General features: G+C 36.6%; 1 non-coding gene across 1 annotated transcript; it reads left to right on the top strand.

Annotated features, from left to right (window-relative positions):
* The first annotated feature begins 793 nt into the window (after nt 1-793).
* On the top strand, nt 794-901 carry LOC118349504. Its single transcript, XR_004802461.1, has one exon. It is a non-coding gene; the product is annotated as a small nucleolar RNA R71 (small nucleolar RNA).
* The last annotated feature ends 16,330 nt before the right edge of the window (nt 902-17,231 follow it).

The raw sequence follows: 17,231 nt of genomic DNA, 5'->3' as shown, positions 1-17,231 counted from the left end.
CTCTTGCACCATGTGTTGACCATGGGGTGCCAACTGAGCTTGAGAAGGGAATTTACCTTGCTCATTCACACTCAAGGAGCTCATCAATTTGGACACTTGACTCTTTATCTCATTGTTTTCTTCAACAACCTGCGTAATCAAAGATTCAAACTTTTAGTTAGTCTTACCATGTGCCTCAATAAAAGCATGCAAAATGTCTTCTTAAGGAGTTCTAGAAGATGAAGGTGTATGATATGATCTAGGGGGTTGTGCAGGCAGCTAGTTTTCAGACTTCCAGCTAAAATTGGGGTGATTGCGCCACCCCGGATTATAGGTGTCAGAGAAACGTGTAGACGACTTCTTGTACATACCTAAGGTATTACATTGTTCCTCATACATCTCTCTCATCTCAGCAAATGTGGGACACTCTTGGGTTAGGTGATCTATCCTGCCACACACAAAACATGGTCTAAAAGACTCTGTATAATTAGTCACGTGTGTTGACTTTAAGTTCTTAGTCGTTAACACATCTAGCTCCCTAGCGAGCATCTCAACCTTAGCCTTTAGGTTATCCTCTTCCCTGAGATGGTAAATTCCACCACCATTTGGGTTTCCTGCAGGTCGTAACCTATTTGTGCTCTCAGTAGCATTAGGTCCAGTCCAAGTGTGAGCTTTTTTAGCAAGTTCATTGAGGTATTCTATGGCCTCATCAGGATCTTTCTATAAGAACTCACCATTACACATCATCTCCACAAATTGGTGCTCTTTAGGTATAAGTCCCTCATAAAAATAGCTCATTAAGTGCCAATTCTCATACCCATGGTGAGGACACATACTCAACAACTCCTTAAATCTCTCCCAAGACTAAAACATAATCTCACCGTCCTTTTGTGCAAAGGTGGAGATTTTCCTTTTTAAAGCGTTGGTCTTATGTTGAGGAAAATATTTATTGAAGAAGACCAGAGTCATCTCATTCCATGACCCAATAGATCGTGGTCTCAGCGAGTATAGCCAACTCTTAGCTCTATCCTTCAAAGAGAAATGAAAGAACTTAAGTCTCACAACGTCATCAATTGCATTTTGACTATGAAAAGTCGCAACTAGTTCCTTAAACTCCCTATTGTGCACATATGGATTTTCATTTTCCAAGCCATGAAAAGTAGGGAGTAACTATATCATCCCTATTTTAAAATCCAGTTGACGAGTATTAGCTGGAAACATGATGCATGATGGTGTGGTTGTGCATGTAGGGTGGAGGTAATCCTGAAGAGTAGTGGTTTGATCTTCGTGTTCACTCATTTCTTTGAGACTAGATGGATTTTCAAATAAAGGATTTTAAAAATTTGATTATGAGTCTCGCACAGGCCTACAAGCAAATCTACCCAAAGCGTCTCTGTATCTGTGCATGCAAGGTAAAAAAGAACGCAACACTAAAAAGGACTACAAAAAGAAATAGAAAATAAAATAAAGATGCAGCAAGCTAAATGTGATGCCTCCAATCCCCTCTTGGGATGGAACGGAGACTTAGAGAGTCAGGACATGCAACACAAGGTTATATACCCTCCATTTATGACAGTTAATATGCAATGTATCCTAGTATGCAACTAGCAGTTTGCAATAATCGCAGTAGAAATAAAAGGTTAAGGTGAAAAATATGCCAGAATAACTAAAGCATCCCAACTTCATTAGATAATCATCATGGTCAAAATACTAAAGTAGCATAGACTTATATACGAAGTCATATCATTCTCTTTATGCAATCTAAGGCATAAAGGACTTGGGCTATGAACATCAAAATTAAGTCCAGCTTCCTTTCCAAATCCAGCTCCTCCTCAATCATGCGAATCTAGTTCTCCATCAATCTCTCTCTGGTCGATCCCTGACACAACTTCTATCATTTCGAGTAGAATAATAGCGGTCTCATAAAAGTGTGAGATTTACTAGAAATCTCAATAAGTTAAACAACTAACTGACACAAAGATAAATCAATCATAAAAAAAAATTATAAATATGTAATGCATGAGATGCAAAAAATCAGTATGTATGTCTCCCATCCAAATTCCTCAACATCATTTAAAAATATGGAGACATGGATTTTTACTCAGTAAGTAATTTCGTCATCATTTTTTAAAAGACATAACTTTCATAAAGATTTCATCATAAACTTTTATCATCATAGACTTACATTATTATCTTAATTAATAACATAATGTGTGGTAATGTCACAATTCCCCATATCACCGTGAGTACCTATCGGTGATCGTAGTATAACTTACACCCATCAGCGTTAGGTGTCAAAACATGTTGACTTTGCTCCGATGTTCTTTAAAAAGAACCCATACGAAGCCTGTTGACTGTTTTTCGTCAACTCAGGGGTTAGCACTCCATTTTTTAACACTCCAGAGTGGATAGAGGAGTTCCACCAGGATAATTCCTCATTCTGGCCTTTGGGGTCATGACGAAATGATTTTCATGCTATGCTTTGAAAAATAATTCCTCATTCATGACATGTGCACATGTAGCAAGTTTCAAGAAAAATGACATTTATATGCAATATACTAAAAATGATGAAAATATCACATGTCTTGTAAGTATGCACTCAATGTATCATATAACATGATATTTTATGGTAAAAATGATAATTGAAATATGAATGAACATTTATCAATAATTCATAAATAATTTTTCAAGGTGTAAGTTAGATGCCAACTTACAAACTTCCTGGAAAATTTGAAATTAGCTTCGTAGCTGGGTAAATCATGTGTATATTAAGTTAGATTTAATACTCTTATGGATAGGTTCAAAATCAAAGGCTTCAAAAATTGAGTATTTACAAAAATATCCCTAGACTTTCAAAAATTGCCATTTAGGCCCTAAATTTTCACTAATTGCAAACAAACTTCAAATTTATTTAAATTTCATGGACTTCACATTTTTGGCTTTCTAAAACCATCTATACCCTTAAATTTTCAAAATTCAAAGTAAAACATTTCCAATTAGTCCCAACCCGTGGCATGCATCCTAATTGATGCCTATGTGTATTTTCAACTATTGATCCTTATGAATGCATGCATATGAGATTTTCTTTAACAAATAATGATCACTAACATCTTTAGGGACATTATGAGGTATAATTCTTGAGTAATCAAATTGATCCCAACACTTAATCAAAGCTAAGAAATCCTTAATCACCAATATGCTTAAAACCGATTCATGCTTGATAATCAAAACAAGATAGATTTAAAACTTATCATGGCATGCTTCTAACCACAAATTTAAACTTCAATAATCATGTTAGGATAATGATATATCATATCAAATCATGCTTAGGACATTCCATAGCTAAATTCCCAATTAAAAACATTCAATCATTCAAACCTTCATTTAATTGACCCGGTTTTGTATTAAGCATCATAACCTTCTCAAAACTCAATCAAGTTTCGTACCAACACTTCAAAACAAAGCTTGACATGCTAGCTAAGATTAAAAGAAAGAAAAATTACAAATTTTGTGGCCTTCCAAGCACTCTAGACTGTCTTACACAAGAACACTTAAGAACTCACCAAAACTCACTCGATTTGCACTCTTTCGGTCTCTAAGAGGGGGAAATGCTCTCAAGGCTCAAGAGGATGCTTGGAGCTGTGGTGTGGGTGAAATGAGAAGGTAAGGGAATTATTTATAGGTGGCCAAGGGGTGAAGGGCGTTGGCTTGGGTGCTTGGTGATTGGGTGAAGTGGGAGGTGCTCAAATCTGGAAAATTTCCAGATTTGCTTGCATGAGCTTAGGTCACTTGTGCATAATGAAATGGTGTCCCAAACCACCATCATTTACTCTCCACAGTAGCTTCAAGGGTCCTGTAGATGACTCCAGGTCGTGGGCATCATTTGGGTGGCAAAAGATCCCTCAATCCACCCTTGAAAACTGGTGGATGGAGGTGGTTTTGGGGTGGCAGAAAATCTGTTTGGTTTGGATATTTTTGTGGTGGTAGAAGGAGGTGGCATAGGATGGTGGTGCGAACCATGGTAGGAGGCTGGTTCAAATTCAATCCAAACGATTCCTACACAAACTATACTAAGGGGCACCCGGTTTGGTTCTTTGAGTTGGTTGATGCAACAAATTTCGTCCAAGGCTCAAACTGAGTTTGGGAGGGTCTCATGAGGTGTTTAAGGACCATATTAACCTTGAGGGAAAACACAAAAATGTTGGGTCCAAAGGCAAAACAGTCCTAGCATTACAAAGGGCAATGCACAAAACCGATTGAAGCATGGTTTGTGCTTGTTATGTTATTTTTCTTAATGACATGTGGGATGGTTTAGCTAGGGTATTAAAATGGTATAATCATGGTTTAAGAGAGTATTAATTCATGAAAATTTGAATAAAAAAGTTTAAGAAAAGACTTAAGTATGATTAAACTTCAAAGCATGGCTTAAAGTGCACTAACCTCAAGTATGATGGTTAATGGCCTTAGCCAATTTTCAAATTTTAATTTGGGTACTTTGAGTGTGATTTGGGCTTAAGGAAACCAATGGTATGATGTATTGGGCCTTTGGTCTTTCAATGGTGAAGTGAGTCCAAACATGGATTTGGGCCATATGGGCTTGAAAAGGGCCAAGGGTCCAATCTACACCAAATGCCTTATGCCTTCCTATACTTGAGCCAAAACTAGCATTGATTTCCTAAGGGCTTGGTTCAAGGTTTTTCTTGGGGTAGGCCCACGAATGCACTTGGGTCTTAAAAAGCCTCACGAAAATTACTAATGGGCTTGCCTCTCTAATCCTTAGCTCATTAACACTAAGTACCAATATGCTAATCCCACTATCAACCTTAATGAAAGTGATTAACCCATAATTAAAAGTCTAATCTAAAGTACTTAAGGGTTAATCGAGGGTTAATTAAGCGGGGTGTTACACTAAAAGAGGAAACGAAGTTACTGCCTTTACAAACTGCTAAAAAGATAAACTATCTAGTAATTCTTCTACCATCTCCCTGGCAACGGCGCCAAAATTTAATTACGCCCAAAGAATAACGCGGTAGTTGTAGCACAACTTTGGAGTGTCGATTCCACAGAGAGACAAATTAAAAGAATAGTAGATGAAACAAAGAAACTAAAGAAAATTATTAAATGATTAAAGAGGACAAAGATTAATTTTAAGTGCAAATTAAGGTGAAGCAAAGTGACTAACGGAAAAATTACTCAAATTTGAAGAATAGTAAAGCGTCAGGAATCTCTTGCACAAATCCGGTATTTTAATTATTCTTAATTCATTGAATAACTGAATTGGAAACTCAATTCCCAAAACTCGCAATCAGAAGGTATATATTTATAAACCAAAATTAAACCAAATGTAACCCTTTGAAAAATCATTTACCACTTTTAAAATATGTAAATTATTATTACTATTGTAAAAATTCAACGACGACAATATACTCAGGAAGCAATATTGCAGCAAAGAATTAAATCAATATAGATAAATAATTGATCCAAACATAATCATAGAACTAATTCATTCAATTGAAAAAGCATGACTGAATCCATAAACAGAATAAATTCTAAGATTATTCGGAAAAGAAAACATCAACAATGAATTGAGAATGATAAAATAAAAGAGTTTTAGTAATTAAAAACCAAATACATAAATTAAAAATATCATCTAATGTGCAAGTTCATCTCTATCCCTACTTGAGAATTTAGATACCCATAAATATAATGGACAAAAAAAATCTCAAGAGAGAAATAAAGCAAACAGTGGCCATGGAGGAAATTCTCTTCATTCTTCAGTCCGTCCCCCCAACCACGGCACTCCTGGTTCTTCATTTTTGTATATATGAGGTGCCATGCATCTTGAGTCTCCCCCCAACGTCCATAACTCCCAAATGGCCCCTTTTTGTGTTGCGTCTTCAAATCAAAGAATTAATTTCCTGTAGGTCCAGCGCCTCAGTTGAAAACCAAGCCTTCTTCATGTCTCGTCCAAAAAAAAACCCAAAACAAAAGAAATGGGTCCTACGTGCAGATGTGATTTTTTTTTCTCATTTTTTATGCTTTTCATTTATTGACCTTAAAATCCAACAGAAAATGACATGGGTTAGAGCATAAATTGAAAACTTCCAAAAATGTTAAGTGTAAAGTCCAATTGCAAATTATCTCTCACCAACCAATAATGCAATATTTGAGATTTAAAATATTATAAAATCATGCTCAAATATACCTCAGTGTGAACAGATATTAAATTCAATAATATAAATTATATCTCAATATTTCTATTCACATTTTAGCATTTTAATACTATAATAAGGTATTTAGAGTGCACTTTCGTGCGCTCATCAGGCATACATACCATAAGGCCATGGAAGTACCACAGGAAGACAGCGAGCAAAAACCTCCAACCTCATAACTTTGTCACTTTGCACTCAATTGGTTTTCTATTAAGAAAATGCATAAAGGTAAAATGTGACGTGCTCCAATTTGCTCCAAAAACCATGGCAAGCTTGCGAGCAAAAAACAACAACCTCATAACTTTGCCACTTTTCACTCAATTGGTTTTCTATTAAGCAAACGCAAGAAGGTAAAATAAGATGTGCTTCGATTGTCCTAGTGATGAGGCATACATACCATAAGGTTATGGTAATATCATTGAAGGCCTAAGATCAAAAGACTCCGATGTAATAACTTTGCCACTTTGGACTCAATTGGTTCTCTTTTAAGCAAGGGCAAAGTGGTAAAAATAAGACATGCTTCGATTGGCCCGATGATGAGGCATACATCCAAAAGTCATGGTGGTACCATTGAAGGTCCGTGTGCAAAAAACTTCGGCATCATAACTGTGACGCCCCCAAATTCCGCTTGGGATCGGACGGACATTTGAAGCTTCGAGACATGCAACACATGGTTACCTGCCCCTGTTCATGACATATAAGATGCAATATTCCTAACATGCATCTAGCATTATGCAATATTCGCAGCGGATAATTTTTTTCTTTAGCAATACTATGCACCAAACCGAAATATCCCAAATACTTAAAACATACTTCATACATAATAACGTACTAAACAACTGATACAACACTAGTCCAAAATGGTTGTGATCAAAAGAGTGTTGGAGATTGAACTCCACAAATACAAGTAGTAATCTGATGTAACTACTGTACTAACACCTACATCGCATCGTCGCTTAGTTGACCGTTTCCAGTTGGTCGATTCTCGATTCTCCTTCAGATCCTGTAACAAAATCTATCATTCGGGGGGAATGGTAGTTGGGACTACCACAGTGAGATTTGATTACAAATCTCAGCAAGTTAACAAGAAACTTCCACACAGGTTAATGATGCATGCATGGCAGTAAAAACATGAATGCATAATCAAATCATAAGTAATCATAGCATAACTTGACATACAACATGACATAACTAACATAACTTAAACTGAAACTGAAGCTTAGCATGAACGTGACTTGAAACATAACATGGATTTGAAACATAGCATGAATGTGAGCTTGGAACATAACATGGACTTGAAACATAACATGAACGTAAACATGCATAATTTGAACTTGAACTTGAGCATGACATAACATAAATGTGAACTTGGAACATAACGTGAACGTGAACATAACATAACATGAACTTGGAACATATTCTTGTCTCATGGGATTACCATGATTGCGTGAACGTAAACTTGAACATAACATAATGTGAAACATGACTTGAACTTGGAATCTTATTCAATAGACTTAATCATTAAAGTGACCATATAGGTGCTACATAGGACCCCTTGAGCCGTGTGTCCCTGTCGATTACCACATCACATCACAGGTGTCTATACCAGCTGTGAGTGCGTTAATACGTACTCCACAGTTGTTGTGGCCCCACGTATTCTACGTGTCACAATTGCTGTGTCTCACGTAGTGTATGCTCCACAGTTGTGGCCCCATACTTCATGTGGCCCTATGACTTATTTGTTTGTGCCACACTTGCTGTGGACACACGTAACATAATGTGTGGCACCATCGGCATTAGTGCCTGGCGCGCTCCGGTGACCAGCTAATTAGGCCTCATTCGCAACCTGTTGACTGTACTTCGTCAACCCAGGGAATTTCACACCTATTTAGACACTCCAGCGTGAACAAAGGAGTTCCACTAGGATATTACCCCATCCTAGCGCTTAGGGTCGTGATTGACATGAATAACTTAACTGGCAGACATGACATTTCGTAACGTGACGTAACATGAACGTGACATAAAAGATAGAAATCTTGACGTAGGGTAACGTGACATGAACGTAAGATGACAAACATGACATACTTTGAAACATAAATGTAACAGACAACATTTCATAATATGGCATACATGTAACAGGCAACATTTCGTAACATAGCATACCATGTAACAGACAACATTTCTTAACATGGCGTAACATGTGACAGTGAATATTACGTCACAAGAAATACATGTAACATATGGCATACTTAACTTAACATACTTGCAATGTATAGCAATACGTGACATAATATCTTGTGTAACAGATGAATAATTCATGACAGAATAAATTCTGTGTAGCAGATAAATATGTAATGACTTGGCATGGCATATATGATAACATGCATACATACAATTTAGTTCCCTTACTTATCACACATACACATTAAATTGATAGTAAGTTAAAAGCTAACTTACCTCGATCTTCGCGCTTCGAGACAAAACTCAAGTGCGATCACGGGAAACTGAAAGTAGTGATTTCTAAAAATTAGAACTTAATCACTAACAATTAGGAATATGGAAAAATATCAGCTTAGAGTAAAATTACCATTTTACTCTCTACACGTGGGAAAATGACCATTTTACCCCTAACTTAAGGATTTTGCATCCTGACTCCAAAAATCACCAAAATTTTCATACCTAATGTAAATTTTGTCCTAAGCTCAAATATCAATTCAGAAAAATTTAAAACTAAACACAACCATCAAAACTCTATATGGCCGAAACTTACAAGGCTATTTCCTTTGCTTTTTGTTCTAATTCTTTCAAATCTCAAAACTCATGATTAAACCAAAATTTTTCTTCTACTACACTCATAACATATTCTTAAGAATAATCATGTTTTGAATCATGAACAAAAGTCATCAAAATCACTAAAGCCATACTTGAACTTTTTGGTTTCTCTTCTAAATTAAAAACAGAATTTTGTTTCTAACTTGTTTTGATCAACCTCTTGATCCATGACTTATAAAGATGTGATCTTCAAACCAAAACATCACATGGTTTAAAAAGATGTTCTAAAACAGATCCAAGCATCATACTCAAGATCACATGGTCAAACATCAACCAAAACATAAATTTAGCCAAGAACATCATCACTTTGGCCTAACCGAATATCTCCTTGCATAAAATTTCATATGTTCGAAACTAACATCAAATATCTTCAAAATAATATTCTAACATGTATATAAGATGCTTAGGATCTTCCAATAAAAATATCAAAGCCATTGGAATAAGATTAAACCATAAAAGATTTAAACTTTCTCAAAACAGAAACTGTTTTTCCTCTTCCAGTTTCTAAGTTTCTAGACCTAAGAAAATATTTTACCAAAACTTTTAACCATGCAACAAATCCTCAACCAATAATCATATACACATGTTAACAGTACTCCATAAAAATTTCGGACCAAGATCTATTCATTAGCTTGGTCAAAAGCTCCAAAATATAACACACTCTCTAGTTTATCGCTCAGAATGACCTTTCTGGGGTCTAAACAATTTTTTACCAATCAAATGATCTCCAAATGGAACGAATAAGGTATCCAAGTAAACTAGACTCAAAAATAAAGAACTTTAATGAAGGAAACTTTGTGAGAAAACACTTACAAAAGCTTCGAAACAGGCGTTCAAAAGAGGTACGAAAAACTGCCCGAGAGTGTCTTTTGTGTTCTATGAAGGAAAAGTGTAAAGGAGAGCTGCTTTTCGTGGGAAGTGGACTGGAGAGTTTCTTACACAAGCTATGTAAAGTGATAGGACTGAATGAATGGTTGAGTGTTAGCATTTTCTTCTCATAAAAATCAGACCAAGATCTTTTCTCAAGGTGGAGTGTGAGAGTAAAAGAGTGAGGTGGCCCTTTAGCTTTGCCTTTCAAGAACCTTCTAGGCCCTTCTTGTAAAGATCTGGCCAGCCAAGTGGGGGTACAAAACTTAGCCATGAAGCAATCCTATGGTGACCAAATTCGTGGGCCTTAAAGGGCCTAAACCGAATGGGCCTAAATTAATTTTGGGGTTTAAAGAGGGTTTGGGTTGCTATCAAGCCCAAATCCAATAACACTTGGTCCAATCAATTTTTCAAGGTTAACAAGGTTAGATAATGATGTTCTAACACAAATTTGAAGGATTAATAGCATGTGGAAGTGATTTAATCAAGTGATTAAACACAATGCTAGAAATCGGATTAAAAAAGGTTTAGAGGCCAACTTTAGGGTTTTGGGGAAATTGTTTAGGGTTTCGATTTCAACAAAGCTTTTGGGCTTTCAATTGGATTCCCACCATTTAGGTTTTCACTAGGATTGAAAACCTCTTTGGTCTGGCACAATTTGGTTGAGTAGATGAAACAAGGTTTTGCTTAAGTGGCATGATCTCACACCTTGATTCCTTCAAATCCAACAAACATTCCTCATGGTGCCAAGTGTCTAATATTATTCATTAAGTGTGGCTAAGATCTTGCCAAGTGTACAAATAAAACTTCTCTAATCTAATTTGGACATTCCACACTATGATTTTGAAATACTGCAATTGGTGCGCTTATCGATGTTACTATTTACTCCGAAAAAGTGAATCATAAACTTAACACTAAAAATTTCTAAATATTCATATTAACCTACAGTGAAAATATTATACCGAAATTCAATCTCGAAGTGCCCCTAAAAATAATTTCACAATTTCCAACAGACGTTTCGTCCGGAATTATGAAAATAGGCTATGGTGCCATAAAATCCTAAATAATCCACTGAGTCTAATGGCGTAGACCATAATGCATTCTGACACTTCTAACCGCCTCAAATAAATAAAACTCATATTTCTAGCAGCACAGTGAGTGATAACACTGACTATGTTGACAGACTAAAACCTATGCAATTGGTCGATTCGTAAAAACTTATGGGGTTTTCACGAAATTCCTAAAGTCAATAAAAATTCCACCAATGAATTCCTAGCGGGCTGTTACAATAACTTTGCCACTTTGGACTAAAGTGGTTCTCTTTTAAGCAAGAACAAAGTGGTAAAAATAAGACGTGCTCCGATTCTCCCCGGGATGGGACATACATAGCATAAGATCATGGAAGTACCATGAGAAGCCCGTGAGCGAAAAGGTCCAACCTCTTAACTTTTTCACTTTTTCCTCAATTTATTTTCTATGAAGCAAGGGCAAAGTGGTAAAATTGTGACATGCTTTGATTGGCTTGGGGATGCGGCATACATACCATATGGACATGGTAGTATTAGGTAGCTCGTGAGCGAAAAACTCCAACCTCATAACTTTTCCACTTTACACTCAATTGGTTTTCTACTAAGTAATGAAAAAGTGGTAAAAATAAGATGTGCTCCAATTGGCCCGTTGATGTGGCATACACTCCATAAGGTTATGCTAGTACCATTGGAGGCCCACAAGCGAAGAACCCCAACCTCATAACTTTGCCACTTTTCCTAAATTTATTTCTTACAAAGCATGGCAAAGTAGTAAAAATAAGACATGCCCAAATTGACCCAGTGATGGCGCATACATAGGCAAAGTGGTAAAATTGTGACGTGCTCCGATTGGCCCCGTGATGCGGCATATGTACTGTGACACCCCCAAACCTCCGCTTGGGATGTGACAGAGACTTGGAGAGTCGAGATATGAAACACAAGGTTACATACCCCCGTTCATAACAGTTAATATGCAATACATCCTTGTAGTATGCAATAATCGCAGCGGAATAAGGGTGATTAGTTATAACTCATGTCAGAATGAACTAAAATACCTCAATAGCATTAATAACCATCATAAGTTCAAACTTAAGGATAAAATTTCCTTAATACAAAATACTTAATCCAAGTTCCATGGTTAGATCAACTATTTCATACTCTCTGAAGTATGAAGAGACAATACTTGTGAGCATCAAAATTATATCTAGTCTTCGCTCATGGTCCGGCTCCTCTTCAACCATCTATATCCAGCGGTCCTTTCTGTTCTTCCTTTATTGGTCCTGACACAACTTATATCATTCCGAGGGGAATGATAGTGGGTCCATAAGGGTGAGATTTACTTGAAATCTCAGTAAGTTAAACAACCAACTTGCACAAAGATAAGATATGCATGATTAAGCATGAGATGCATGCAATGATATGCAGAAAAAACTGTATTTCTCTCCCATCTAGGTTTCTCAACTTTTTCAGAAAAACTTTGATGCCCTTTATCTTTTAGATAACATTTTCACTTTCTCATTTCAAAAACATGACATTTTGAAAGTGAACATTTCATACCTCATTGCTTTCAAAAATCATAACATTTCATCGTTATTTAAACCATCATTAACATACATATGGTAGCAACACGGTTCCCCATATGCTCATGTTGACACTACATTTTTGTCTGCATACATCGTTCTCAATGCATTGATAATATAACATAACATCATCATAACATCATAACATATACACCCACCAGCATTAGGTGTCGTAACATTTGACTTCTGCTCCGATGTTCTTTAAAAAGAACACATTCGAAGTCCGTTGACTGCTTCGTCAACCTAGGGGTTACCACTCTATTTTTACTCACTCCAGAGTGGACAGAGGAGTTCCACTAGGATAATTTTCCTTTGGGGTCGTGACAAAAATTATTTTCATGTAATGCTTTGAAAAATATATTTCATGACATGTGCATAGTAAGCTTCATGAAAAATGATATTTATATATGCAATATGCTAAAATGATGATAATTTCACATGTCATGTAAACAAGTAATCAAATGCTCAATTATGTATCATATGATGTTTCATGCTTAAAATGACATTTAATATGAATGTGGGGTTTATACAAGAATCATAAATAAATTATCTAAGAGTAAACTAGAAACTAACTTACAAACTTCCTGAGTTTGGAAATATCGTAGTGGCTGAAATCAAATTCGTACTAAGTTAGGATTTGTATTACTATGAAAGATGTTCATTATCAAAATGTTTCAAAAATGGGTACTTACAAAAGTACACCTAAACTCTCAAAAATTGCCACTAATGCCTTAATTTTTCCATATTTGCAAACAAATCTCAAATTTAACCAAACCTCATGGACCTCATATTCTTCATATTCTAAAACCATCTATCCTTAGAATTGTAAAATTCAAAGTGGAACTAGCTCAAACATACCCAACTAGTGACATACACTCCAGTTGACGCCTAAGTGTACTTTCAACTATTGATCCCTATGAATGCATATATATTCAATTTTCTTAAATCACAAATAATCACTATAGTCGTTAATGACATGATAAAGGCTAAATCTTAGATGATCAAGTTCATTCCAACACTTAATCATGGCTAAAAACCTTAATCTTCATTAATTATCTATTAAATCACCAAGGCATGCTTTCAAAATTCACCCAAAATATGTATTTTCATTCTCCCAATCACAAGATCTTCTAAATGCTCATTGATCAAGCCTAGGTGAAATAAATCAAAACTTCATAAAATAAGCATGATTTAATCAAAATCATGCATGCTTGATGATCAACACAAGGTAGAATTAAAACCTATCATGGCATGCTTCTAATCTCAAAATCAAACCTTCAATGATCATTCAAAGACATTAAAAAATCATATCAAACATGCTAAGACAGGCCCTAGCTAAAATTTTCACTTGAAACAATTTAAACACTTAATGCATCCTTAATGAACCCGGTTTTGAATTAAACGTGGTAACCTTTTCTAAACTCAACCAAAATTCACTCCAACACTTGTAAACAAGACTTGAAATGTAAACTAACATCTATGGCAAGAAAATCTACAATTTTCGTGGCCCTTAAAGCTCCCAAAACAACTTCACTCAAGAACTCTCAAGAACTTCACTTGGTTTCACTCTATTGCTCACTAAGGGGGAGAAATGCTCTCAAGACTCAAGAGAAGGCTTGGAGGAGAGGTGTGCAGAAATGAGAAAGTGAGGAAGGTATTTATAGGCTTCAAGAGGGGAGGGAGACGTTGTCCTTAGATGAAGATGAGACTTTGGATTGGTGGAGGTGGGAGGTGGTGTAAGGTGCTGAAATTTCAGATTGCCTTCATCAGCTTGTGTTATCTTATGTAGGGGGAATAGTGGCCTAAAATCACCATGACCTCATCAATTCAGGTGCTACATTGAGCCTAAAGAATCTGGTCTGGTCGTGGTGCAGAAGAAAAAGGAAAGAAAAACAAACAAACATCATACATGGGCAGATGGATTCAATGGGTGGTTTTCCTTGGGAAGATTTCGGTTTGTGTTTTCTTTGGCTGGGAAAAATGAGTCAAAATCTCATGATGATCATGACCTCTTAGGGATTGGGTTGTGATGGAGGTGGTGTGGGGTGGTGGCTTAGCCAAGGGCAAATGGGAGGTTGAAACGCAACCAACTTGGTTTCCATCCAACTAGCACCAAAGGTGCAATCGGTTTGGTGTTTTGGTTTGGCTCTTGAAATCAAAATTGTCCAAGGCTTGGTCTAGGTTTAAAGGGATCTCATGAGGTGTTTAAGGACCATAGTGACCTTGAGAAAAAGGCACAAAATGATTGGGCATAAGGGCAAAATAGTCCATGCACACAAAGGGCACACATGTGTGCTGATTGGTGTAGTTTGGGATTTTATATGTCATTTCCTCTAATGACATGTGTGGAGATTTAGCTAGGGTCTTAACATGATCTAAGAGTGATGTAATTGTGAAATAAAATAAGAAAATTTCAGATAAAAAAGGCTAAAAAGATTAAGAAAGAAAATTAAGCTCTAAAACATGGTTTAAAGATCACTAATCATGGGTAAGTTGATTAATGGTCTTAACCCAATTTCAAAACTTAATTTGAGTACTTAGGATATTCCATGGGTTTGAAGAAACCCATGGTATGGTGTATTGGGCTTTCAAATTGAAGAGTGAAATAGAACAAAACAAGGCTTTGGGCCTTGTGGGCTTAAAAGGGCCATGAGTGTGAGTTAATAGTTCAAGGGCTTTTGGGTTTGAATAGATGGGGGCCTTGTTTCTAGGTTTTGAGGGATTAAAAGAAACCTCAAAATTCACAAAGATAGGGCTTGAAAGGCTTACCTTGACATAATTGGGCCATGGGTCAAATCTATACCAAGCTTGGCCCAAAGGCCCTTCCTCAAACTTGGGCCAAGGCTATCATACCAAGTCTTGCACTTCTATGAGGCTTGGAGGTAGATTTGGTTGTGGGTTATTGAATGGACCTTATGTCCAGATTTGAGGGCTCATCTAAGGCTTCAAAGGGCTACCAAGTTTTGGTCCAAAAGACAAGTCTTTCTAAGGTTGGGCCAAAGGCCTTCACTCTATCCAAGTTAGGCCCAAAGGCTTCAAGCCTTCTATACATTGGGCTTAACTTCTAAGGTTCTACAAGAAAAACCTATATTCATATAACTCCCAAATTGGTCTAGAGCTTATGGTAGCTATTCTTAGCCCATCACATCCTTAGTGAATTAGAGGCCTAAAGTCTTATGCCCATCAAGTATGGCCTAAAGTCTTATGTCCATCAAGTTGGGCATAAGGTTTTAGTGTCTCTCATAAGCCTTTATACCCAAAAAGCTTGGGCCCTTAATAAACCAATCTTTGGGCCTTCTCCAATTCCATCAAATATTTAACCCAAATTGCTTAGCCCATTATTGTGGCAACCATCCAATATGCCATGTGTCATTCCCTTATGGGCCTCTTGGCTTCTTATCCTCTAAATTAATAAAGCATTAAAAATTCTCCAAAATAATATTACTAACCAATCAAGCTCCAAAAATTTCCTTTGTCCTCAAAATTCAATATTGCACTAGAATCTTCTAATAATTCTTCTAAAACCAAAGTATACGGCCTTTTTGCCCACTCAAGTATCCAAACTTGATCTTATTCTCAAATTGCCCAACTCCTAATTAACTATGATTAAGGCTACTAAGGTCAAGACCTAAGCAGCTTTTTAGGCAAGGTGTTACATGTACCATATGGTATTGGTAGTACCATAGGTAGCCAGCAAGCGAATAACTCAAACCTTATAACTTTGTCGCTTTACACTCAATTGGTTTTCTATTAAGCAATGACAAAGTGGTAAAAATAAGACATGCCCCGATTAGCCTGTGGATGGCGCCATACATGCCATAAGGTTATGGTGGTACCACTTGAAACCCGCGAGCGAAAATTTCCAACCTCATAACTCTACCACTTTGCCCTCAATTTGTTTTCTACGAAGCAAGGGCAATGTGGTAAAACTGTGACGTACTCCGATTGGCCCAGTGATGCTACATACGTACGATATGGTCATGATAATATCAGAGGTAGCATGTGAGCAAAAAACTCCAACCTTATAACTTTGCCACTTTACACTCAATTGGTTTTCTACTAAGCAATGACAAAGTGGTAAAAATATGACGTGCTCCAATTGGCCCAGTGATGTGGGGCATACATACCATAAGGTCATGGTTTTACCATGGGATGCCTGCGATTGAAAAACTCCAACCTCATAACTTTGCCACTTTGCACTCAATTGATTTTCTATTAAGCAAACGCAAAGTGGTAAAATGTGACGTGCTCCAATTTGCTCGAGGATGGAACATACATAAAATAAGGTCATGGAAATACCATGGGAAGCCTACGAGCAAAAAACTCCAACCTTATAACTTTTCCAATTTGCCCTAAATTGGTTTTCTACGAAGCAAGGGTAAGTGGTAAAATTGTGACATGCTTTGATTCGCCAGGTGATGCGGCATACGTATCATATGGTCACTGTAGTACCATAGATAGCTGGTGAGCGAAAAACTCCAATCTCATAACTTCACCATTTTACACTCAATTGGTTTTCTACTAAGCAATGACAAAGTGGTAAAAATAAGACGTGCTTCGATTGGCCCGGTGATAAGGCATACATTTCTGGAAGGGAAATACTCTAAACACAAAAGAATTATACAAAAATAATCCCACAAACTGATATAGTTTATCATATTGTAAAGTTTTATTGTAAAATAAATCTAATAGATCAGATGAAGTCATGTCAGTTTGTAGGATTATTTTGTGTA

This window comes from Juglans regia, chromosome 9, assembly GCF_001411555.2.
Source record: "Juglans regia cultivar Chandler chromosome 9, Walnut 2.0, whole genome shotgun sequence".
NCBI lineage: Eukaryota > Viridiplantae > Streptophyta > Magnoliopsida > Fagales > Juglandaceae > Juglans > Juglans regia.
Note: the sequence above shows the minus strand (reverse complement) of the source record. Positions and strands in the feature narration are given on the sequence as shown.